The sequence below is a fragment of the Polypterus senegalus genome, chromosome 1, assembly GCF_016835505.1.
Source record: "Polypterus senegalus isolate Bchr_013 chromosome 1, ASM1683550v1, whole genome shotgun sequence".
Classification (NCBI taxonomy): Eukaryota; Metazoa; Chordata; class Cladistia; order Polypteriformes; family Polypteridae; genus Polypterus; species Polypterus senegalus.
The window spans coordinates 161114960-161142350 of record NC_053154.1 but is presented as its reverse complement, the minus strand read 5'-3'; the positions used below and the strand labels follow the sequence as shown (position 1 = coordinate 161142350).

The window sequence follows — 27391 nt, the reverse complement described above, 5'->3', positions numbered from 1 at the left end:
GAAAAATTCACATAGAGAAAATGTGGAGAAAAATTAAAAACTACTCACGTAGTCACTGGGCTTGAGATTTGAAGCCAGGGCTGCAGGAGTTGTGAGCCACCTACTTGTACATCACTTTGGAGAAACGTCCCAACTTACGTGTTACGTTAGCAAATACAGCACATTTATTACACATATATCCGCCTATTATTTGGGATCAAATGAAAATGTCAGATCTTGGCAAGTTGACCTTTTCCACCATGTTGGTTAACGATGCAGAGTGTGGAGACAGAAGAATACTGTTTCTTCATTTATCCAGCTATTTTCCACAGTGGTGTTTTCCCCCCTCAGGAGTTCCAGCTGTCCAGGCTAAACTGCAAACAAGCATAAAATTTGATTTATCACTGAGAATGAAATGGATTTCAGCTCAAACAATCTGCTGCATGGGGACATGAAAAATGCGGTCAGAAGTTGCACAAAGCCTTTCCTCCACTTTCCTTTTCTACTTATTATTTTTAATGACATAATTCTGCTGGTTTATTTTCACTGGGCTTTGATATGCAGCATTTGTGTCCTGTTCAAAATTGGTTCTTGTCTTATGCCCCTACTGGCACAATAAGCTCCAGTTTCCCACAACCCTGGATTGGATTAAATGAATTTGAGAATGCTGTAGTATGCAATTTTCAATGGGAAGTAATTCAGTAACAAACTGTAGCAACATCGGGTGTAAATCAGCCATCCATTAGCAGTGGACATGATGCCATTAGATTGCAAGGTATACTCACATGCAGACCTCCGCTCACTCATTCAGGGTCAATTTGAAGTTGCCGGTCACATTAGCCTGCACTTCTTGAGACAGCTGGTGGAAAACCAAAGTAGTTATTGAATACCCACACCAACAAATGACCAGGCGAAGAATTGGAGAGAGTCTCCTTTGGCAGCTGTGCTAAACACTGTGCCACCCGTGTTTCACATAAATGCCTAAAACTATTACAATAAACAGAAACAACTGTACAGCTAGCATGAAACAGAAATTCTATAATGTCTTTAAAACATTTGCATTGAATGTGTTTGGCTCTGAAAGTATGACTGTTGAATTTAAGACATGAAATATAATATACATCCCTTCATAATACATTATAATCAATTAATAATGTCTCTTTATGACACTTTTTCAGGAACATAACAGACATGCTAAATCGGAAAGTCAAGAATTTCATCCTGAAAAGAAAAATAAATGTCCAACACATGCCTTTCTCTACGTAAAGCAAGCATTTTAAAACTCTGATCTGTCACAATACTCTCCCTATATCAGCTCACACAGTATTTATTTATTTCTGTACAGAAGAATCTATTGAAGCGATTTTGCTGAAAACAAACAATGCTATGTGTAAGAGCCATTTGCTAGTTATTTAAGTTATATTAAATGAATTGAATTGGTATATTCTATTTCTTGTCTCTCTGACTATTGGTTAGTCTCAGTTAGTGACCTGCCTTGCCATAGGTAAGGCATGGAAGGCCCACGGTTTCAAACCGTGCCTTAATGTGCTCAGTTGTATGTGCAGAGCTGTATGTTTAGAACGTACTGAATGTGAAGTAAAGCATAGTGAAATAATTCTTCCTTCCGTATAGAAACAATTGAAGTTTAACAAGAAGAAACATTTTTCCTTTTTTCTTGCCTTTTATTCTACGTGTGTAACAACTCATCTCTATTCTTGTGTGAATTGTTTGCATGAATTTTCATTAAACCTTTTTAAAAAAAACCTTTTTGGACTGAGAAGTTTCTTTCAGCACGTGTTTGACCCATGATTGATCCTGCTTTACCTTCCAGCAGCTACACCATGTTTCGTTTGGACTAAGACGTCATGTCCACGAGCTCACATCCTCACACATGGACTTCAGTCAAAAATTGCTCAGATTGTATTCAGTGATACCTATCATGCTTAAATCCATTAAAAAGTTGATAGATGAAATTTTAAACCCCACCACAATAATGTCTGTGTATGTCATATGTATAGTAAATTAAAAAAATATATATGCATATAGTTGGGTAAATGTCGCCCTCTAGCCACTAATCCACAGAACTGAAAAATAGATTTGAAACATACCCATGAAACAGGAACTTACATACAAATACAACCAGAGTCTTCGTTCTATCCTTTGTGAACCTACAAATGCTGGCCAGGGCAGTTAGTAAGTATAATATGGGCAAGTAGTGTTGGAGATTAAATAAATAATAATATAAATAAGCTCATAATTTAATTAACACAACATATTGATTAGAGCATTGGAACAGTTTTGACGAGAGAAGGTCACTCACTTCATTAGCTTTTTAATCCTATTCATCAAATTTTGAAGATCTCCAAAATACAACCCCAATGTGACATTGCAATATTGAGAGTCACCGTACAGCATAAAAATAATAATTAATTCCATGTATATATTGCTTCTCTAAACTACTCAAAGCACTTTACATAGAGATTGGGAAACCACTTCAACTACCACCATTGTGTACTGTCCACCTGGATGTTGTGATGGCAGCTATTCTTGCACCAGTACACTCACCAGACATTAGTTATAAGGTGGTGAAGAGGTGAGAGAGATAGTCAGCCAGTAAAGAACAGGGGCTGACTAGAGGGCCAGAATGACTAGGACAAGGTGGACAATTTAGCCAGGACATCAGGAAACACCCTATTCTTTTCAAAAGATGCATTGGGATTTTTTATGATCACAAAGAGTCAGGACCTCAGTTTTACCTCTCATTCAAAGTATGGTGCCGATTTTAATAGCACAGTGTCCCTGTCACTACACTGGGGCATTGGGATCCACACACAGACCACAGGGTAAGCACTCCATGATGACCTCAACAACATCCTCCAGCAGCAACCCAATATTTTCCTAGATGGTCTTCCATCCAAGTACTGTCTAGGCCCAAAATAAGCCTTAGCTTCTTGTGGATGGCCTGTTATGGCGATCAGGTGGTATGGCAGCCTCACAGCTTCATGGCTCTAGATTTATTTTAAATCCCGCACAGTAAATGTCTGTAAGAAGCTTGTATGTTCTTTTCATGTCTTCATGGACCTTCTCTGAACGCTTGGCTTTAAATTCTATTATAAGGATCAGTTCCGGCTGCAAAAGACTGGACTGGCCAAATGTTCCATTCTAGTTTTACAAAGAAAACTAGAGGGGTGGGAATTCTCATACATAGAACAGTACCATTTGTAGCATCAGATGTAGTATTGGATCCTGAAGGGAGATATGTGATGGTCATGGGAGACTTATCTAACTGTAAAATGATTTTGATAAATGTTTATGCACCTAATGTTGATGATAAGGAATTTATACAAAATTTATTTGCATCCATTCCCAATCTGAACACTCATAAACTTATAATGGCTGGGGACTTTAATTGTGTTCTAAATCCACTTTTAGATAAGACTTCCTCCACAGGGGGAGCGGCAACTAACACCGCAAAGATAATTACAAAGTTTATAACTGATCACAACTTATCAGATCCCTGGAGGTTTTTAAACCCAAATTCAAGAACATATTCTTTCTACTCACCAGTACATCATTGCTACTCAAGGATTGATTACTTCTTTATAGATAATAACTTCTTGCCTAAGATTAAATCTTGTAAATACGATGCTATTGTTATTTCAGACCATGCTCCGATGATCTTGGAGCTGAAATTACTAAGCCCCATACACTCACCCGCAGATGGCGTCTCAATCCGCTTCTATTAGCTGGCGAGAATTGTACTGAATTTATATCCAAACAAATTGAATTCTTTCTAGAGACAAATACATCCCCTGAGATCTCTGCAGGAATACTCTGGGAAACTCTTAAGGCCTTCTTAAGAGGACAGATTATCTCATATCTTTCCCACAGAAATAAATCCGAGCGAAGAAAGTAGCAGAGATAAAAGCGAAATTACTAAAATAGATGAAGAACATGCCAGACTACCAAGCGAGACTCTACATAAGAGGAGGCAGGCTCTACATTCAGAATTAAACCTCTTGACAACTAAAGAAACCGAACAACTAATTTACAAATCCAGACATCATTATTATGAACATGGAGAAAGCTAATAAGCTTTTAGCGCAACAAATTCACAAGCAAGAAGTGCATAGCGCAATCTCGGTAATTACTAACACGAATGGAGATAAAATCATCGAACACAAAAATATAATGTACACTTTTAGAGACTACTATAAATCCCTATATACTACTGAGTTTAAAGAAGACAATATACAATCTAATGCATTTCTGGATAAATTACAGATACCACAAATTGGCGCTATTAGTGTGGAGGAGCTCGATAAACCTCTGTCATTATCAGAATTACTGGATGCTATAAAGTCACTCCAAGGTGGAAAAGCAGCAGGCCCTGATGGCTACCCTGCAGAGTTTTACAAGAAATTCTCCGCTCAGCTAGCTCCCTCCTATTAGCAACATTTACAGAAGCCAGAGATAACCAATCTCTTCCACAAACCTTTCGCCAAGCACTAATCACTGTCTTTCCAAAACAAAATAAGGACTTATTACAATGTGCATCATACAGACCAATTTCACTTCTGAATAACGACGTTAAAATACTCTCTAAAATCATAGCTAGAAGGATGGAGAAAGTGCTCCCCTCAGTAATATCACAAGACCAAACTGGATTTATTAGGGGCCGACACTTATCTTCAAATCTTGACGCCTGTTTAATGTAATATACTCACCAACTAAATCAAACACCCCAGAAATATTATTATCATTGGATGCAGAAAAAGCATTCGACATGATTGAATGGAAATACCTTTTACTATTTTGGAGAAGTTTGGGTTTGGCCCGAACATTTGTGCATGGATTAAATTACTGTATACTAACCCAGAAGCTTCAGTTTGCATCAATAACATTTGCTCAGACTACTTTAAACTAGAGCGTGGCACAAGACAAGGATGCCCTTTGTCACCACTGCTGTTTGCAATTGCCATTGAACCACTGGCAATACATTGTCGAAATACTGATCAGATAAAGGGGATTAGCAGAGAAGGACTGGAACAGAAAATCTCATTATATGCAGATGACATGGTACTGTATATATCGGACCCAGAAAATTCTGTGCCTGCAGTCTTAGCAGCACTCACAGAATTTCAAAAGCTCTCTGGTCTCAGAATTAATCTGAATAAAAGTGTACTCTTTCCGGTGAATTTCAAGCATATAATATTAGATTAGACACCCTTCCTTTTATCATTGCAGAACAGTTTAAATACCTCGGGGTAAACATCACAAGTAAACATAAAGCTCTTTATCAACAAAATTTATCGTCTGCATGGAAAAAATTAAACAAGACTTGCATAGATGGTCAACCCTTCATCTCACACTAGCTGGAAGAATTAACACTGTTAAGATGAATATTCTTCCTAAGCTCCTTTTTATTTCAAAACATACCAATATACATTAATAAATCGTTCTTTAAGCAATTAGATTCAACAATAACCTCATTTATTTGGAATTCTAAACATCCACGCATCAAAAGCGACCCTACAAAGACAAAAGGCAGAAGGCGGCATGGCTCTACCTAACTTCCAGTTTTATTACTGGGCGGCAAATATACAGTCGATAAGAACCTGGACACAAATAGAAGAACATACACAGGCATGGACCGCAATAGAAGTAAAATCCTGCAGTACTTCTTTGTATTCCTTGCTTTGTGCTCCAATAAACACACGTTATCGGCAATACACTAATAACCCAATTGTGCTCCACTCACTTAGAATCTGGAACCAATGTAGAAAGCATTTTAAGACGGAGAAGCTTCTTTCTGTGGCACCTGCAAAAGAACCACCTCTTTCAACCCTCACAAACATATGCAGTTTTAATATCTGGAAAAATTTGGAATTAACTTGCTTAGAGATCTTTATATAGACAACGTCTTTGCATCCTATGAACAATTACATTCCAAATTTAACATTCCAGCTACAAATTTCTTTCACTATCTTCAAATCAGGAACTTTGTTAAACAGAACCTTCCAGATTTTCCTCATCTTGCACCCTCATCCACGCTGGAAAAATTATTGCTCAATTTCAAGGAGTTAGACTCCATCTCTACAATATATAAAATCCTTTTACAATCCCTTCCTTTCAAAGATCCAAGAGGACACTGGGAAAATGACCTCTCAATTAATATATCAGAAAAGGAGTGGAAAGTAGCAATGCAGAGAATTCACTCAAGCTCCATATGCAAAGCATACAATTATACAACTCAAAATTATATATCGAGCACATCTGTCTCGACTAAAACTCTCAAAATGTTTCCAGGGCATGATCCAACCTGCGAGCGTTGCAACCAAGCCCCAGCCTCACTAGGTCACATGTTCTGGGCCTGCTCCAAATTAACATTATTCTGGACAAAAATTTTTAATTACCTCTCAGACAGTCTTGGACTCACAATCCCTCCTAACCCATTAACAGCTGTGTTTGGGGTTCTTCCAGAGGGTCTTAAAGTGGAGAAAGACAAACAAATTGTGATTGCATTCACTACACTGTTGGCACGCAGACTTATTCTGATAAACTGGAAGAACCCAAACTCTCCTCTTTAAGTCAGTGGGAAACTGATGTGTTATATTATTTAAAATTGGAAAAAATCAAATACTCAGTTAGAGGATCTGTGCAGACTTTTTCAAAACATGGCAGGATCTAATCAGTAATATTTTGAAATGATTTTATAAAGCACAGAGAATTTGTTGATTTAGGTATTTTTAAAAGCCTTAAATTTTACACCGTTTGGCTTGCTCTCTCTCTCAAGGGTGGGGATCGATCTGTTCTTAGCATAATTCTTTTTTTTTGTAAAACTTGATTGCTATGTATTGATTGTAATAAAATTAATAAATAAAAAAAAAAAAAATAAATTCTATTATTCAAATACTGAATCTGTGTTAGTTTAATTGTTAACATTTATTGTAATTTTTTTGTTCACTAATTTGTTTCTGCTGTACTGTTTTCACATGTTCTGATCTTTCATCACATTTTTGATGTTTCCACACCAGTGGGCCTAGCAACTCTTGTCAATGTACTGTATGATACTATAAATTGATGATCAATTGAATGTAATTAAATTAATACCTAATACCTGATACCTTACCTTATATCAGTTCCATATAAAAATGCATATAATTGGCGACAATGTAGTTAGGATATAGTGGGTTGGATAATGGATGGATGGATGAAAACTTTCATTAAGAACATAAGGAATAATCTTGACTAAACAAAATTTTCAAGAAACAAATTCCATTTAAAGAACTACAATAGTGTGCTCCATACTTTCAAGCAAGATATCAGATAGATAGATAGATAGATAGATAGATAGATAGATAGATAGATAGATAGATAGATAGATAGATTCCACTTACTTCGAATTCCTAAATGGTGCAGCACTTACTCCCCATTCCAGCTCATGCAGTCTAGCCATTACAGCTCCAGTTAACACATCCCCACAGCTCTCACTCATGTTAGACAGAGGATGCAACAACATATACAAAGCAAAATGACAACAACATCAGAAGGTAACTGGAATATGAAAAAACATTAGATTAATTTTAATGAGAACAGGCCATTCAGCCCAATGAAGATGGTCAATTCTGTTCACCTAATTTCTGCAAAATAAAATGGAGTTGTATTTTAAAGGCCTGAACTTTATAATGTTAGTACAAAATCTACCCTTAACAAGTTTCCAACTGTATGTCCATGTTTTTTCAAATCTCAGTTTTCTTAAATAAATATTTGCTTAGAAATCTCTGCTTAAAATTAAAGTTAAGCTTAAAGGAGTTTCCATAATAAAGTTTCTAACATCACATCCACTTTAATAAAAGGATGTTTCTGTGTGTCCATCCAGTTGCTATGTCTCTGTCATACCAATAGATAGTGAATCACGAACATTAACACTGCTTTTACAAATCCCATGCCAAACCGCATATAACAGAGACAGATGCATTACACGGTGCTCTGAAACATTAATGTTGATTATTTAGATTTCAACCCATCTTAGAAAGGTTACAGCTAGTGAGAAATAAAATCTTTAATAGCCACTTCTAATGAGGTCCTTTGGTATACCTAAGAAGGGGAGAATTGATGTTTTTGGGCATCTAGAGATTGTTTGTTAGTACACTAAAAAAATTAAAAATTTCAATGAGGAATGAATTTAAAGAGGTAGACAGCTTACTGTGGAGAACAGCTAACAAGGTGGTTTTCTTTGAAGTTCTGCTTGTGCAATGAAACATTCCAAGTAAGATTAAGGAGACCTAAAGATTTGGTTGAATATGGCCGAAACCTTTGGGTAGGGTAGATGGTGCAGATTTATGGGACATTTGGCTGCCTAGATTGTATAGGTTGTATTAGGCAGTGAAGGAACATTTAAAACATGAAATGGGGGAACAAGGAGTTTCAGACAGATTGACTTTACATTTTTGGAGTATCATCATCATTATCAATCTGCCCAGTTGAGTCCACCTCCACATTCTATTGTCCCATTCTTTTCATTAGTTCTGACACCACCTCCAACCACATCTTCTTTGGCCTGCCCCCTAGGTTTCATCCTCTATCCTGATGTACCTCTTCATCCAATACTCATCTTCTTTTCACTCACCTATCTTTTCCTGTATCTCTAAAGCACTAACTATTGCTTTCATAACAAGTAATTCTCTCAACTCAGCATTCATCTTCCTCTCAGTCCATGATGCTCCACACAATCATCTGATCATTCTCATTTCATTTTCCTTTATGTTCCACCTTTATCTGCTACATCTCACTCCCATACAGCAGATTACTCCTCACATAGCTTTTATAAGTTTACCCTTTAATTCTAGAGATACCGCTTTAGAAATCAGAATGGGGGACAGCTCCTGGTATGTTTTCCATGCTCCTGTCATCTCGCTGTAACTGCTGGGCCTGCACCCAATATGTCACCTAAGCAGCAGAGCATTCTTACTTTCTCCTAAACAACTCCAATGCTGAAATCTAAAATCAGACTTATTACATCAGCATGCTGTGCCACTCTCACACGCTTTTTCCACAAACACTTGCCACCTATAGACTACCACTCACTTCTGATACATTGTGCACTGGATGGAGTTTCTCCCAACATCTCTACCACACATGCCTTACAGACATTCACTAACCCCTTCCACACCTCCTTCACATTTGCCTCCAAATATCACCAAGGTCTTTACTATATTTAAAGTATATTTGCTATTCAATTTTAAAGTAGATTAACATTTCAGTATATTTTCTTTAGACTCCAGTTCATTTTTTGCCATTCATTTCAGATCATTGACATACAAGATTTCCCATGGTGATCTTACACATGATTTTCTAGTCACAACCTCATCAAAACTTTCAATATCTCCGTCTGCTGTCCTGTCCGCCACTCCTGCGTCCTTATACACTAACATTGCCACCAGTGCTGGTGCCAGGTAATTTTGTGCCCTAGGCCAAGCTTATTAGTGCACTAACCAACTGTTCGGTAGCTAACTCGTATAGCTGGGTTCCCCCACACCATGATCTGTGCCCTAGGCGAATGCCTATTTTACCTTAATGGTGGCACCAGCCCCGATCACCACAGATATTAACATGTTTTTTCACACATACAGTTCTTAATGCCCTACTCACCACCACCTTGTCCACATTTACAAATGTATAATGTAGCTTCTTTCCTTTCTCCTGATGCTTTTACTGCATTTGAATGACAACAAGATCTCATCTGTTGTTCTCTTCACATATTTAAAAAAATGTAACAAGTAAGGAGTTAAGAAAGAAACTGCAGAAGATGAACATCTGCATAATGGATACAAAGTCAGGTAACTACAGCTGTAAAAACATAGGACTTAGGAGCATGTGACAGAAATGATTAAAAAGGAAATTAGAAATGCCAAAAGGCAGTTAAAGAATATTGCTTAAAATACAAAAGTTAACCGCAAGAAATTCTTGCAATATCTTAGCAATAGGAAAGGAGTCAAGGAGGACTTTTACTGTATAAAGAGCAATAAGGAGGAAGTAATATAAACAAATTCACACAAGTCATGTATTGTTTACATTTTTATCTGACTAGAAGTCATAAACTTCTCAGCCACTACATGAAATTGCAATGAAATGGTAAATGATTTGAAAATTAGAAACTAAAAAGAGAGGGTTAGAGAGAACTGTTCATATAATTTAAAAGGATGAAATTTATACTTGCCCTAAAGCAAAAAACAACAACATAAAAGATGAAATCTCAAAAGAGCACAAGGATGCCAGATATTTGCACAGTGTATATGCATATATATATATATATATATATATATATATATATATATATATATATATATATATATATATATATATATATATATATAAACTGCTCAAAAAATTAAAGGAACACTTTGAAAACACATCAGATCTCAATGGGAAAAAGAAATCCTCCTGGATATCTATACTGATATAGACTGGGTAATGTGTTAGGAACGAAAGGATGCCACATCGTTTGATGGAAATGAAAATGATCAACCTACAGAGCCCTGAATTCAAAGACTCCCCAAAAATCAAAGTGAAAAAATTATGTGGCAGGCTAGTCCATTTTGCCAAAATTTAATTGCAGCAACTCAAAATTGTACGCAGCACTTTGTATGGCCCCTGTGTTCTTGTATACATGCCTGACAACATCGGTGCATGCTTCTAATGAGATGACAGATGGTGTTGTGGGGATCTCCTCCCAGATCTGGACCAGGGCATCACTGAGCTCCTGGACAGTCTGAGGTGCAACCTGGTGGCATTGGATGGACCAAAACATAATGTCCCAGAGGTGTTCTATTGGATTTAGGTCAGGAAAGTGTGGTGGCCAGTCAATGGTATCAATTCCTTCATCCTCCAGGAACTGCCTGCATACTCTCACCACATGAGGCCAGGAATTGTCGTGCACCAGGAGCCACTGTACCAGCATAGGGTCTGACAATGGGTCCAAGGATTTCATCCTGATACCTAATGGCAGCCAAGGTGCCTTTGTCAAGCCTGTAGCGGTCTGTGTGAACCTCCATGGATATGCCTCCCCAGACAATCATTAACCCACCACCAAACTGCTCATGTTGAATGATGTTACAGGCAGCATAATGTTCTCCATGGCTTCTCCAGACCCTTTCACTTCTGTCACGTGCTCAGGGTGAACCTGCTCTCATCTGTAAAAGCACAGGGCACCAGTGGTGCATCTGCCAATTCTGGTATTCTATGGCGAATGCCAATCGAGCTGCATGCTGCTGGGCAGTGAGCTCAGGGCCCATTAGAGGACATGGGGCCCTTGGGTCACCCTCATGAAGTCTTTCTGGTTGTTTGGTCAGAGACATTCACACCAGTGGCCTGCTGGAGGTCATTTTGTAGGGCTCTGGCAGTGCTCATCCTGTTCCTTGCCCAAAGGAGCAGATACTGGTCCTGCTGATGGGTTATGGACCTTATATGGCCCTCTCCAGCTCTCCTAGAGTAACTGCTTGTCTCCTACAATCTCCTCCATGCCCTTGAGACTGTGCAGGGAGACACAGCAAACCTTCTGGCAATGACACGTATTGATGTGCCATCCTGGAGAAGTTGGACTACCTGTGCAACCTCTGTAGGGTCCAGGTATAAGCCTCATGCTACCAGTAGTGACACTGACTGTAGCCAAATGCAAAACTAGTAAAGAAACAGTCAGAAAAGATGAGGAGGAAAAATGTCAGTGGCCTCCACCTGTTAAACCATTCCTGTTTTGGGGGTCATCTCATTGTTGCCCCTCTAGTGCATCTGTTGTTAATTTCATTAACACCACAGCAGCTGAAACTGATTAACAACCCCTCTGCTACTTAACTGACCAGATTAATATCCCTAAGTTTCATTGACTTTATGCTATACTCTGATTAAAAGTGTTCCTTTAATTCTTTTGAGCAGTATATATATATATATATATATATATATATATATATATATATATATATATATATATATATATATATATATATACAGATATGCAGGTTATGATTATTATAATATTATAATAGTTTCACTAACTCAATAGTTTTATTAACTTTATTAACTCAAAACAATGTCACAAAGGCACAGTGCCCTTATTTCCAATCTCAAAAGTGCTGAAATTGCCAGCCTCGCATATTCATAACTGTAAACCTACTTATACCATATGTGTATATATATATAAAATAAAATAAGATAGAAAGCAGAAAAAAATTTGGGGATCCACCCCATAAATTGTGTACAATTGCTCAGCAAAGAAAATAACTCCACAGTACTGCCTGGGTCAGTGTCCAAACAGGGACTGGGTAGGAAGGAAAGGTGCTTGGCTTTTATAGTTGTAGGGGAGGAAGAGGCGGGTCCATGAGTGTTTAAGCCAGAAGTGAAGTCAGAAGGAGGTGTGGCTAGGAATGGAATGCAAGGACCTGGAGTTTTAAGTGGGCTTCTTTTCAGGTAGATTGCGGAAGAGGAAGAAGAAAGATTAGTGCACTTCATCAATCCCTGCTCTTGTTTTCTGCCCTCGGTTTAGCCCTTAGCCTGCATCCCAAGCACATGTGTGTGACAATATATATACAGTGCCCTCCGTAATGTTTGGGAGAAAGACACATTTTTTTCTTGGTTTAACCCACTGCTCCACAGTTTAAAATTACAAATCAAACAATTCAGATATGATTAAAGTGTACATTGCAGATTTTAATTTAAGGGTATTTGTGTACATTTTGGTCACACCATGTAGAGATTACACTTTTTATTCATGATACTAAAGCCATCATATTTAGTACTTTGTCACATATCCCTTCCATGCAATGACTGCTTGAAGTCTGTGATTCATAGACATCACCAGGTGCTGAGTATCTTCATTGGTGATGCTCTGCCAAGCCTCTAATGCAGCCATCTTCAGCACTTTGTTTTGAGGGATTGTCTCTTTAGAATATGGAAGGCATTCTCAATTGGATTTAAATCAGGTGACTGGCTTAGCCATTCAGAGATTTTACATTTTTTTAGCTTTGAAAAATTACTGTGTTGCATTAGTAATATGTCTGGGATTATTATCTTGTTGTAGGATAAATCACCACTCAATGGGTTTGGAGGCATGTACTGGAAATTGAGCAGATAAAATACTTCTGTACACCTCAGAATTCATTGTGCTACTGCTGTCAGCAGTTCTGTCATCAATGAAGATAAGTGTGCCAGTACCTAAGGCAGTCATACATGCTCAAGCCATAACACTACCAGCACCATGTTTAACAGATGAAGTGGTATGTTTTAGATCTTGGTAAATCACTGATAAAATGTGTCTTTATTGCAAACATTATGGAGAGCACTATATATATATATATATATATATATATATATATATATATATATATATATATATATATATATATATATATATATATATATATATATATATATATATATATATATATATATATATATATATATATATATGTATATATAAATCACGTTTCTGCTTACTAGGTTATATGTTTAATTGTATACAATAGCCTAAGGTGAAAAACCAGGGTAATGATCAACTCAGGGTATTCCGATTTCTTTATTTTCTTTGAATTGTCTGACTCATAGCTCCGATTTTGCCAGGGTTTCATGTGGAACTTCCAACTTGGAAACCTATTTACTGATTGTGTGGTAGCATGTAAATGCAGCATTAGGGTAAGGAGGAAGGATGGAGGGCATCCATCTTTGAAGCGGAGGTGGTCTGCTGAGGCTTTCTTGAAACATCCACTCAGCATCTATTAAAGGATTTTAGAGTGACAGAAGTAAGGTGCAGGAAGACAGGCTGTGATTAAGGGGAGCATGTATATTGTGAGGCCAGCAATAGAGTTTGATACATAAAAGGCAGAAAACCTCTTTCAGTGACCATAAACAGGGATTACATGGCCAGTTGCAGTGGGTGCCCTTGGATTAAAGGAAACATTAATGAGAGGTGGCTACTGACTAATAACCCTGCAGCTGGACAAAAGCAGCACACAGGTAATAGGTGTACATTGAAAATAAGGGTGTTAGTAGATGTGACACTGCAGCCTTACATTATTCAGTGTGATTTGCCTCATATCTACTTCTCTAATCATTGTCATTATTATGATCAAATTAAGTGTGCAAGCTCCAAAGAAAAAAGACAAAAGAATGAGAACAGCTATGGCAAAAATGCAAATATTGCTAAATTTATTATAAATGCTAACACTTCACATTTTTGATTGCAGAATAAGAGAAGAAAAAAGAGGAATAAGATTATAAAGAGGAAAAATGAGGCCTGAACTTGGGAACCACTGCTTAATCAGTGTGGTAAACTGCTAGGGATATTCCACCAGTCCACTGCAGTAAAAGTACATGCAAGAGTCAAAATAGAAAAATGACAAGTTTCATTAGGAGCGTCCTCATCAATACACTTTTCCATGCTCTTCACAAAATGTTTCTCTTCAATTTAATTTCAATTAAAGACCCCTTTATCAGGTTAGCATTTAATATTACTTCCACTGAACCCTGTTTTTCTCGAGGTGGGCTGTATTCAAGCTAACTGATACTTTTAATTTATTGCTGTCCATGTGGTGCAGTGGCCTGTGATATTCCTAGAGACAAACTGCAGCCATAAATCATAGCAGTCACCTGATAAAGCTCTGTATTTACACACAACACCCAGGGCTTTTTATTGTCTGTTTATTCTAGAAGGAACTACTCACATGAAAATATGCAGCTGTAGAGTCATGTACTGTGAAATTCATCACCTCACACAGCACTCCATATCACTATGACACAAGCCCTTTTGTCTTTGGCCTGGGCACTTGAGAAGTCAAGCAAAATGACACCTTTTATTGGCTAACTAAAAAGATTACAAAATGCAAGCTTTCTAGGCAACTCGGGCTCCATCTGCATGCAAGATGTAATCAACAATTTACTATTACTACATACTACTACTACCTGGGCACTTTACAAATAAGAACATCAACAAGGAGGCAGGATACCACAGATGAATTGCTGTTATACTCATGGATGAAGAATGGAATATAATCACAAAAGACAGGAAAATGGACTGAAGAAATATATTGAAACTGTATTCTTAGGTAACTGTATGGACAATGGCACAGCTACCGGTAATTGGCTATAGGAAGAGTGCAAAAAAGGCAGAGATATGCTTCAGAGAGGATCGAGAATTCATTTTCTGAACCTGCTCGTTATCTAATCAGGCTTGCACTGGGGTAATGCTCATCTCAGTGGTCTCAGGTGCAAGGCTGGAACCAGTTGTGAACAGTGTGCCTGAAATACTTTCATCTTTTCCACTGACAGATTTCAGGCAATAGGCTTAGCCTGAAAGTCTTGTCATGCTGAACAAAAGTGGAGAGTTTTGTGGGAAAGCTGAAAGGCAAAGCAATATTAATAGTAGTTTGAGTAGCTACAATTGTAGGTTTTGACTCCCATGAGAATCAACCTTGAGCTTGAATGATAATGATTTTGTACCATTTTTTGTGTTTACAGAAGCCAGATGTGTGCACTTATTCTGGTTGAGAAGTGGGGGAGGGAGAGGATATCTTTAATTAGATTTTATTCAAAAAAAGTTCTCACCGTTCAATTAATCTGAAATTGACACTTTCATAGGACATTTAGTTCAGGTTTGGCATTTCTGACACTTATGTAAAGAGCTCAGATCAGCAGCAAAACATGGGCACTAGTAATGAGCATTTCTCTGTTTGCTTACAACTGAAAATGGAAACTGATTTGACTCTTAGCTGCTTAACACTTGCAAAAAAAGCCCTCTCTCTCGAATAAGAAATCTTTCTTTTCATTTTAAATAAAGAACATATAATTCGTCACTAAGAAACTAGACTACTTTGAGTGTCTTGCTGATATGAAGACTTAAGTCACCCAGGTTGCATAATTCTTTGGGTTGCAAATATTTAAAATTAGTTTTCATGCAAATAAATATAATTTTTAAATGAAAACCTAAATTGATGTTTTTATCTGACTGATACTAGTGAGCAGAGAAATTTGATTGTCCGTTCCTCGTCTAGTCGTGGTCCCTTAAGGGCTCTAGAGGATGTATTTCAGAAGCCCTCTATTGGTGCTAAAACTGGGTTTAAGTAAAGGTTTAGTGGTAAAGACAGTCCCACTCAGCAAAACAGCCGGTTATTGGAGGTCCCTTGGTTGAATATGTGCAGTACAGCCTGTATGGTGAGACTGGTAAGATGGATATTGGGAACAGCAGTATTGTTGATTTTAACATTTCTTCCTATCCCACTTTAAGGAAAGAACCTAAGAGGTTATTTGGTACTTCTTATAGTAGGTGCATCTGATAACACAATACAAAAAACAGAGGGCAATTTCACAAAAGCTGGTTAAGTTTGCAGATGATACCAAGATAGGTGGATTAGCAGATAATTTGCAATCCGTTATATCATTACAGAAGGACTTGGATAGCATACAGGCTTGGGCAGATTTGTGGCAGATGAAATTTAATGTCAGTAAATGTAAAGTATTACACATAGGAAGTAAAAATATTAGGTTTAAATACACAATGGGCGGTCGGAAAATCGAGAGTACACCTTATGAGAAGGATTTAGGAGTCATAGTGGACTCAAAGCTATCAACTTCCCAACAGTGTTCAGAAGCCATTAAGAAGGCTAACAGAATGTTAGGATATATAGCACGATCTGTGGAGTACAAGTCCAAGGAGGTTAGGCTCAACCTTTATAATGCACTGGTGAGGCCTCATCTTGAGTACTGTGTGCAGTTTTGGTTTCCAGGCTACAAAAAGGACATAGCAGCACTAGAAAAGGTCCAGAGAAGAGCGACTAGGCTGATTCCAGGTCTACAGGTGTTGAATTATGAGGAAAGATTAAAAGAGCTGAGCCTTTACAGTTTAAGCAAAAGAAGATTAAGAGGTGACATGATTGAAGTGTTTAAAATTCTGAAGGGAATTAGTACAGTGGATCGAGACTTGTATTTTAAAATGAGTTCATCAAGAACACGGGGACACAGTTGGAAACTTGTTAAGGGTAAATTTCGCACAAACATTAGGACGTTTTTCTTTACACAAAGAACGATAGACACTTGGAATAAGCTACCAAGTAGTGTGGTAGACAGTAAGACGTTAGGGACTTTCAAAACTCGACTTGATGTTTTCTTGAAGGAAATAAGTGGATAGGACTGGCGAGCTTTGTTGGGCTGAATAGCCTGTTCTCGTATAGAGTGTTCTAATGTTCTAAAAACCAGGTTGCCAGCTCACAACTACACACTCATCACCAATAAATCTAACCTGAACACCTTCTGGATGCATTAAGAAATTGAAGTAACTGGGAAACAGAAACATAAACACAGGGAGCATGAAAAATATACATGGACAGAGACTGGGCTGATTTTTTACATTAAAATGGGATTGTAGCAGTATTTGGTACCATTAATTTCTTAATCGATCTTCTAACCCTATAATCCTAATTCAGGATCATGAGGTGTCAGGGCCTAATGAAGATTTTGGTTATGCATTCACGTAGATAGGGTTATCAGTGGGCTGCATATTTACTTTGTGACTCAGCCCAAGTGACTTATCCTGACAATGCTCCTGTGTTTTTTAAGTACAAGTATTTCTGGACTTTGCTAAACTGTATTAGATGCGTTCAGTAAAGTGTCAGTTAAGTAAATATTAGGCAGCTCATTTGTGTTTTCTATTAGATAAAATGGAATTATATCTTTTAATATGTTCTTATTTCTCATAGTGCTAGAGAGTGGTGACGTATAACATGTTGGTCAGAAATGCAAGAAAGAATTTCACTGCACTCTGCACGCTTGAAATAAATTAAGCCACATTATCTGTGCTGATCAGCTATAAGCCAAGCAAACAAACAAAGGCTAGAATGAATTGTCTCCTCCCATGTGTTAACTTATTTATGAATCTATTAGTCATGCTTTGTGCCCTGGAAAATTCATACTGTGTGCTAATGAAAGCTGAAAATAGCTGCCTTATCTTATAAAAGCAAACAGTCAATCCTTTTGGGCATGCCTGCTACGTGCTCTACTTAACATAACTGGATATTCTCATACCTCTTTAATGCAAATTCAAGTTTATGTGGGGCTGGAGTCTACCCTAGCAGTGCTGGGCTTAATGTAGGAGAAAAGCCCAGGCAGTATTTGAAACCCCAATCAGCCTAAACCACATATCCACAACTCTTTATTCATTTTCTTTAAGTCAGCTATTTATTCATTCATTACTGAAGCTACTCAATGCAGTTCAGGTCTCAACAGCAACAAGCAAAGGTAGGAATAAAATTTGGATTAACTGCCAGTTCTTTGATTAAACCTCTAGCTTATCTCAGCCTGCCATTTCATTAATTGTGCAGTTATGTAGAGTCAAGAATCCTTGGATTACAGGTAAATAAGTACACTATCTATCTATCTATCTATCTATCTATCTATCTATCTATCTATCTATCTATCTATCTATCTATCTATCTATCTATCTATCTATCTATCTATCTATCTATCTATCTATCTATCTATCTATCTATCTATTATGGAGAGTACAACACACAGACACTGAGGAAGTAAGTTAAAAGCGCCAAGACTGTGTTTATGTTTGTCAGGCTCTTGAAAGGGCTCTCCGCCACCACAGCCACAAATAAACTGATGATACAGCCCACAATTATTCTTTCTCTCTCTGTGTTTCTTTTCTTTTCTCCTCCACACCTCCCAGCAAGCTTTGCCCACCTTCCATCCGACTCTGGCACCTCGACTAGGTTTAGGGCAGTCCTTTTTATATTGTCCAACCCGAAAGTACTTCCGTGCTTCCGCTCACATGGCCTTCCAGCACTTCCGGGTTAGGTGAAAACCTTGTTTCCACGGTCCTTCCACAGCACCCCCTGGCGGCACCCAACAAGGGCTGAGATACAGAACTCCAAGACTCAAGGTGCCCTGTGGGAATCTGCAGCACTGCTGTACTCCAGGTGATGCTGCCATCTAGTGTCTCTGGGGAGGAAATGTCATATCTTCCATATCCCCATCCTTCCATGAGCACTATGGGGCAAAGACTCCTGTCCTGCAAGGGCTGTCATTCTCCATGAGGGGCTATCTGCACTGGCCGGTCCATTTTTTGCCCTGAAAAACTTACGGGGAGATGCTACTCCTTAGATGTCTTCTGATATCCTCCCTGGCTCTGAGTGGACATTTTCTACACGTGACCCAGCTGGCGGCATTCATAATACAGCCACATCCCTCCTATCTATCTATCTATCTATCTATCTATCTATCTATCTATCTATCTAAATGTGGTAAAGAGGTGATTGCATCAATGTTGCTATACATTTATCTTGATTGGTAGATCCCAACTGGAAACCTTGATTTTGCCAAAACAGGTTTAGAAAGGTGGTCTGCTGATCATGGGCATTCAAAAGACACATCACAAACTGCTGCCACCAATAACAATGCAATGTCTGTAAAGAACTGATGAATCACATGAGAAATAAAAGGTGACATCTCCTTTTCAGCTCGCTGAAAAGACAGTATACAGTGAGAAGGCCTAAATGATTAAATGAAGAAATGTGAAAACAGGTAAAGGATGTAAAGAGTTCAGTCAGAAGGAGGAGGGGGAGGAGGACTGGGAAAAGGAAACCAGTTGGCACCATAACCTACAAGGAAGTGAATCTGACACCCTTTATTATACTAATTATCTTATGATATTAAAATGCTGTTATTACGCAACAGAGCTTTTCTATTATTATTACCAAAGTCTTAAAGTCTGCCTCAAATTCCTTTCCTAATAAAAAATGTCTGCTGTTCTAATAGCAATACAGCATCCACTTCACCAGGCTTACTCTAATCAAGTGATATAACATGGCCAATGGGTTCCCGGAAAGAATGTACTCAAATTTAATTCTCAACTTTTAAAAAGTCCATTCGCCTCAGATATATTACAAATATGAAACTATGTAGCTTTTTGAAAGCTTTACTAAACATTTCATCAGTCAACAGTATATTGAGCTTATCATTTTAAACATTAGGCGGCAAAGTGTTGCAAAATTTAGCACTGCTGCCACAGATTGGGAATTTGGGATTTGAATTGTGCCCAGTCATTGCTGAGGTTGAGTTTATTTTTTTTCTCTGTGTCTATTACGGATCATTCTTCCAAATCACAAAGATTGAATGATTATGTTAACTGGTAACCTTTGGCCAAGTGTGAATGCAGGGCTAAGCTAAAACTAACAAAGACACCCCTCCCAGGGTTGGTTTCTGTCTTTTACCCGGATCTGTTGCGGCAGGCTCTAGTACTCCTGACTCTAAATAAAAGAGTTTTGAGAAAAATAGTTTTAATGTTAAGCTGAATCCTTCTGAAAATGTGATTTTAATGTACTGACAGTGAATAGAAAGTTCCCCAAATGTGTACCTTTGCTTTATTATTTTTTACTCAGAAATACCCTAATTAGTCTGTGGATTCAGACAAAAACCGACCAGGTTAGGTTTAAATAAAACAGCTTAACCATCCATCCATTTTCTATACTCTCTAAGACATTACAGGGTGACAAACGGCCAGAGACTGTCCTGGCAGCACTAGGCATAAAATAGTAACTGGTCCTGGATGGGATGCCAGTCTGTTACAAGGCACACCCTTACTCATACTATTGCAGCATTCAAAATGCTAAAAATTCCCATCCCGAAATAAATTTTCTTTTTGTTCTTCTTTTTACATGCCAGTGTGATTGACAGTGCGTATAATTATGAAACATTAAAATCACTACTAAAACCTGAATATTAGAGGGAATTTTTATTTTTTCTTCAACTTATTCAGCTGAAGACTTGGTTAGCATTATTTTGATGTTTATGTGTACACCTCCTGTTTCACTGGAATGTTGTAATGACCAGTGTGCACAACAGCAATAATCCAGCCTTATGTATATTTATATATTTATAGAAACTTGTACTTTTCAGGAAGGCTTCATGTCTGGGACTGTCTTAGTCCTGTCCTGTGACAGCTTGCTTGGAGGATATGTGGTTGTCAGGATGGAAATCTTCGTATAGGAAAGAATCAGGACCTAGCAGGGCTGTAAAAGAGAAAGGAAAATATGCACTAGCTTTGGATAGGTATGTTGGCATTACAGTGAACAAGGAAGGGTGCCACTGGAAAGCATTCAGCCCAGTAAATAAATTGGGTGCCCTAAGTCTCTACGATGGGTAGAGACTCTAGAGAAGACAAAAGTTGCAATCTGGGTATGACAGCACAGGGCAGAAAATGCCCAACCCTCCCGTAAGAGAAAAAAATGTGGTCTCAGAAATTTCATAAATCCTCCTATACTTATGATTAGTAAGGGTCATGTCATGTCATTCTCCAACCTGCTATATCCTACCACAGGGTCATGGGGGTCTGCTGGAGCCAATCCCAGCCAGCACAGTCAATCAATCAATCAACATTTATTTATATAGCACATATTCATACAAAAAATGTAGCTCAAAGTGCGTTACAAAATGAATAGAAAAATAGAAGACACAATAAAAAATAAACATAAGTCAACATTAATTAACATAGAATAAGAGTAAGGTCCGATGGCCAGGGTGGACAGAAAAAACAAAAAAAAACTCCAAAGGCTGGAGAAAAAAATAAAATCTGTAGGGGTTCCAGACCAAGAGACCGCCCAGTCCCCTCTGGGCTCACAGGGCACAAGGCAGGAACAAACCCCAGGCAGGGTGCTAGCCCACTGCAGGCCACACACACACACACTAGGGACAATTTAACAACAACAACAACATTTATTTATATAGCACATTTTCATACAAAAAGTAGCTCAAAGTGCTTTACATAATGAAGAATAGAAAAATAAAAGACACTGTAAGAAAATAAAAGTCAACATTAATTAACATAGAATAAGAGTAAGGTCCAATAGCCAGGGTGGACAGAAAAAAAAAAAAACTCAAGACGGCTGGAGAAAAAAATAAAATCTGTAGGGATTCCAGACCATTAGACTGCCTAGTCCCCTCTGGGCATTCTACCTAACATAAATGAAACAGTCCTCTTTGGATTTAGGGTTCTCACGGAAGGACTTGATGATGATGGTCACGTAGACTTCTGGCTTTTAATCCATCCATCACTGTTGGAGCATCATGATGTTTTGATGAGGTGGTGGTGGCCACAAAGAAAACGGAAAAAGAAACAGAAGAGAGAGTAGGGGTCAGTACGGATTTTAGACCCAACATGAACAGTTTTTTAAAGTGCTCTACTGTACTGTACAATTTAAGATTGTCAATGCACCTAACCTGCATGTCTTTGGACTGTGGGAGGAAACCGGAACACCCAGAGGAGACCCACGCAGACATGGGGAGAACATGCAAATTCCACACAGGGAGGACCTGGGAAGCGAACCCAGGTCTCCTTAATGCGAGGTAGCAGCACTAACACTGAACACTGTGTTGCCCTTAGTAAGGGTATGTTACTATTTAAAAAGTGGATACCAAGGGATTGGGCAGAAGCAGGCCAGAACCCTCCCGTCCATAAGATGGGAGTTCATTATGTCCAAATATAAAAAATGTTAGCCCATTAAGAGCGATAGCCCTTGCCTTTTACACCTTGCTGTTTAAGGCTACTGATGGTATAGGAACACCACAGGCTGATTGAAAGAGTTTGAGCCTGGTACATCTGTAGTTTGGCTGACTCTGATCCTGAAAGTGATTCAAGAGCTGCCAGGGTGACTTTGAGATTGGATGTAAATACACCACCATGAAGATGGGTCTGCAATCTGAATGTAATTTGTTAAAATTGCTCACTGGAGGAAGAATGAGAGGAATTGAAGGCAAAGAGAGGTATAGAAAAAAGAACTGGTGATCATGACAAAATGTTGTGCTTTTTCTGTACCTGGGCTCCTTTGAAATACCTTGTATGGATCTGAGTTTGAAAGTATGCATCTGCCATAAAACAGCCAACTGTGTAAGGCAAAAAACAAATCTGATTTATAAACCTGGTGTACACATATCTGTACAGCCATGGTCAAACGTTTTGAGAATGACTTGAATATTAATTTTCACAAAGTTTGCTACCTCAGGTTTTATGATGGTGATTTGCATATACTCCAGAACGTTATGAAAAGTGATCAGATGAATTGCAATTAATTGCAAAGTCCCTCTTTGCCATGAAAATTACTTTAACCCCAAAAAACATTTCCACGGCATTTCAGCCCTGCCAGAAAAGGACCTGCTGACATCATTTCAGTGATCCTCTCGTTAACACAGGTCAGAGTGTTGATGAGGACAAGGCTGGAGATCACTCTGTCGGGTTGATTGGGTTAGAATAGCAGACTGGATGCTTTTAAAGGAGGGTGGTACTTCCAGCAAGTGCCAGGACCGTCTCCTAAAATTGATTCACCTGCAGGATTGGGGCACCACCAGTGAAGAGCTTGCTCAGGAATGGCAGCAGGAAGGTGTGAGTGCATCTGCACACAGAGTGAAGCAAAGACTTTTGGAGGATAGCCTGGTGTTAAGAAGGGCGGCAAAGAAGCCACTTTTCTCCAAGAAAAACATCACGGACAGACTGATATTCTGCAAAGGGTACTGGGATTGGACTGCTGACGACTTGGGTAAAGTAATTTTCTCTGATGGGAAGAAAAGGTGAGCGCTACCATCAGTCCCAAGTCATGCCAACAGTAAAGCACCCTCAGACACTTCATGCGTGGGTGGGGTTGCTTCTCAGCCAAAAAAACAATAATTGTGTCATTCCCAAAACCTTTAGCCACGACTTTACGTACGTTTCCCTGTTCACAATTATTTTGTAAATGGGCACACACGAATGTTCCTCGAACCCTGCCTGGTTGTCCCTCTGAAAGAGTCATATATGGACTATGCTTATCAACTTTCAACTAAATAACAGTGGCAAGAGCATGCATCGATGAAAGGAATAAGGTACCTGCGTTTGAAAGGGTAGCCACTATCATCAGGCGCATGTAATGACATGATTGCTGTTACAATAAATAGTACAGGCCTTATGAAACACTGTGAGTTCAGCCATTTCCCTTATCAAAAAGCCACCCATCATGTAACAGTACCATCAGCAAGTTATTTGGCAATGTGCCTTTGTCTGAAAATAAATCAATTTGGGCTCACCCTGCTCACTGAGCCACAACTTTTGTCAATCTCATCTTGGCATCACAGATAACTTGTACATTAATGGAATTACACTGCTTACAGTTAATAAAAGCAGATTCATTCTCAATAGATGCCCTTATTGCTATATAAATGCAGCCAATTGCCCCAGTTACATTAAGAAAACCAGACACTGCTGAAAATGGTCTTTTTACGTTGGCTTGTACATTCACACCATGCATAAACTGAATGTAGTACCTCATCAGTCAGGTTATGGCTTCCAGCACAGCTAACGAAGATCAACCTTGGTTTAGATGTTCCTGATCTGTTGTCCACTTCCCTCTGGTAGGTCAATATTGCCAGAAAGACAACAACTCGTAAAACATGCATTTGAACAGGTAGAGCAAGATTTTGAGCAGCCTGACTTTCTGATGCTGAGCTCAATTCAGCACCCACTTCCAAGAGAACGTCTGTTGGGAGCCTAAATCAGCTCAAATGCCAGCTACCATCATGTGCAAAAAATATCCTACCAGTCCCTACAAGCTTGTCCCTTTAGTATACGTATATGACCATTTGCACAGTCTTCAAGTAGAACCAAACAAACAATATTGTGTCACAACATTGTGTTATGAATAGGCTATAGGACATGGTATTTATACCTTTCTGTATGCAGGGAGTGAATCACACCTGTGTTTTTGCTTAATGCACTTATTGACAACAAGGGATTGCACTGGATGGAAGCCAATATAAACTGAGGAAAACACAAGTACTGCAAGTTCTTCAGTGCAAGTATGTAGCATTGCACTCATCTCTGCTTATGTTTAATATGTTTTGTCCTATTGAAACACATTATAATAACAGCTCGATGATATGAATTATTAACCATGTCATTCAGCATTTGGTGGGTTTGGCTGCAATTCTCTACTGTTTTCAAGGGAGTCGGCATTTCCTACTTTCTCTGATATGTTGCATATAGATGGGTCATAGTCGCTGTAAATACACTCAAGTTATCTTATCAAGTTTTGTTATACAGGTCCCAACTGTCATGTGGAAAGTTGCGTACACACATTTTGGGCCAGTTTTTGTGAGCATGCAAGTTTTATAAATCTGATCTCTGGAAAGCAGAGGGTTGACATATGAAGAAAAGCCTATATTTTTCAATTTATTTCCTTTATACTTTGGATTCTATTTTTTATTCATTAAAAAGACATCACCTTTAGCCTCCTTTGAATGTATTCTGGTTGTGGATAATTGCTAATACAGCACCCTCCTTTCACAATATCTTTACTCCATTTCTGTAAACTGCTGCAACTCTGCTGGAGAATGTGTATCTGTTTTTCTTCACAACCCTGGCAGCAAATGAATAACTGCACCATATCAATGGGTACACTCAGATTTGTCTAAAAGGGGAGGTGGAACAGGCATATCCAAAAATCTGCAGTCCCTTTTAACACATCCATCCATCGTCCAAACCTTCTTATCCAGAGCTGGGTTGCAGGGAAACTGCAGCCTATATCAGGAAGCATCAGGTACAATGAGGGGACTGGGCGGTCTCTTGGTCTGGAACCCCTACAGATTTTATTTTTTTCTCCAGCCTTTGGAGTTTTTTTTTGCTTTTTCTGTCCACCCTGGCCATCGGACCTTACTCTTATTCTATGTTAATTAATGTTGACTTATGTTTATTTTTTATTGTGTCTTCTATTTTTCTATTCATTTTGTAAAGCACTTTGAGCTACATTTTTTTGTATGAATATGTGCTATATAAATAAATGTTGATTGATTGATGCCTGGGCAGGGTGTCAGTCCATCGCAGGGTCAAAACACACTCATACACACTCAAGAGTCAGTTTAACATTGCCTGTTCACCTAACCTGCATGTTTTTGTACTGTGAAAACAAACTGGAACACCTGGAGGAAACCCATGCTGACATGAGGAGAACCTGAAACATAAACCATAAAAACATAAAATACATACTTGTTTAAATATCTTAATAAAGCTGCACAAAAAACGGTTACTTATACTCAGAATGAATTCTGAAATTAGTGGAAGAGATGATGCCTTATTCAAAACTGGAAAGATGACCACAAGTCCTGTCTCACCTTGGACCCTGCTCATCTGCACTGATACAGACCGCCCTGTTAACACTAATATCGCTCAGAATTTATGATGATTTTATAATGCCCTTCAGTAACAATATCCACGATTAGAGGCATCTATTAGCGATTCTAAATAACTTTCTCTAAAATTAATAACAAAAGACGTTTTATTTTCTGACTTGCCTGTTTTTAAGTCTGGCCCTGCTTTTTCAGGGTTGGCAAGTCGAACAAGCAGATCATTCCTCGCAAATATCGTAGCAGATCGCTTTATGATTTATGAGGACTCATCTGCCTTCGAAGTGACGTCCTGCGGCTTATACGTAGGAAATTAAATAAACGACAGTTTAGCTACCAACACCACAAGGCAAATGACACTTCTGCGCAGTAGGACAACGTTCGGTTATTTTTACATATGGTATGCTAAAAATAACATTATCTTCATCGACTACAAGAATACGTGATTCGACCGGGTGATATAAGAGTTGCAATCCAGATTTATCAAAAATTAAATTTACCCGATGTTACTTTTTTTTTGTTCCAGCCACGGGTTTGAACACTGAAATAACCGATCACGCCCGTCACGACTTAGTTTACACGATAGGTGAAATACGGTGACGTCACTTTGAGAAGGATTCCAGAAGCCTGCACTAGATAACCAATGAAGCACTTTTTAAAACAGTATCATAATTAGCTACAATACGTCCTCTGATTGGACTTAAAACATTTTTAAAATGTGTATATTAAATGAAATTACTTTGTGTTTTCTAACAAGCTGACAAGTGTGGTTTTACAAAATCTGAAACGGTTTTCCGAAGGCCTTAGTAAAGGTGTAAAAATGTGACTAACGTCTCCAAGAATCGTCATTATCTAGCCGTTGTTATGTACACACATTATAACTTCTGGAGGTCTAGTGCCAAGTGGGTCAAAGAGGAGACTTTCGTTAAATCAACATTCCCTGACCTTACTCACAGTTTTATTCGACCTACGCACTTCTGGTAAAAAGACAAGCCGTCTCTCCCAAGGTGTGATGGGAAATAGAGTCCCGGTTTTTTCTCATTGTAAACAACGCTATTACACAAGATCTATCAATTCATACTTACTTATTTTACAATTTCTGTCATGAATATTCTACTTTCTTTCGTCTCTTTCAATAGCTCCTTCACTAAACTCACATTCCTGTATTGAAACTCAGTACTTCAATTCCCATTATCCTTTTCGCTATGCTCAGCCAATTGGC

The 27391-nt window shown here is 38.4% G+C and overlaps 1 long non-coding RNA gene across 2 annotated transcripts; it reads right to left on the bottom strand.

The window, feature by feature from the left end:
* LOC120534168 lies at window positions 1–27357 on the bottom strand. 2 transcript variants are annotated; one of them, XR_005634696.1, is made up of 4 exons: window positions 25929–27348; window positions 20916–21035; window positions 765–838; window positions 1–353 (listed from the first exon to the last, which is right to left on the bottom strand). It is a non-coding gene; the product is annotated as an uncharacterized LOC120534168 (long non-coding RNA). The 2 variants fall into 2 exon arrangements; XR_005634695.1 differs by lacking the exons at window positions 1–353; window positions 765–838 and having other exon boundaries at window positions 20758–21035; window positions 25929–25997; window positions 27255–27357.
* Window positions 27358–27391: the final 34 nt, after the last annotated feature.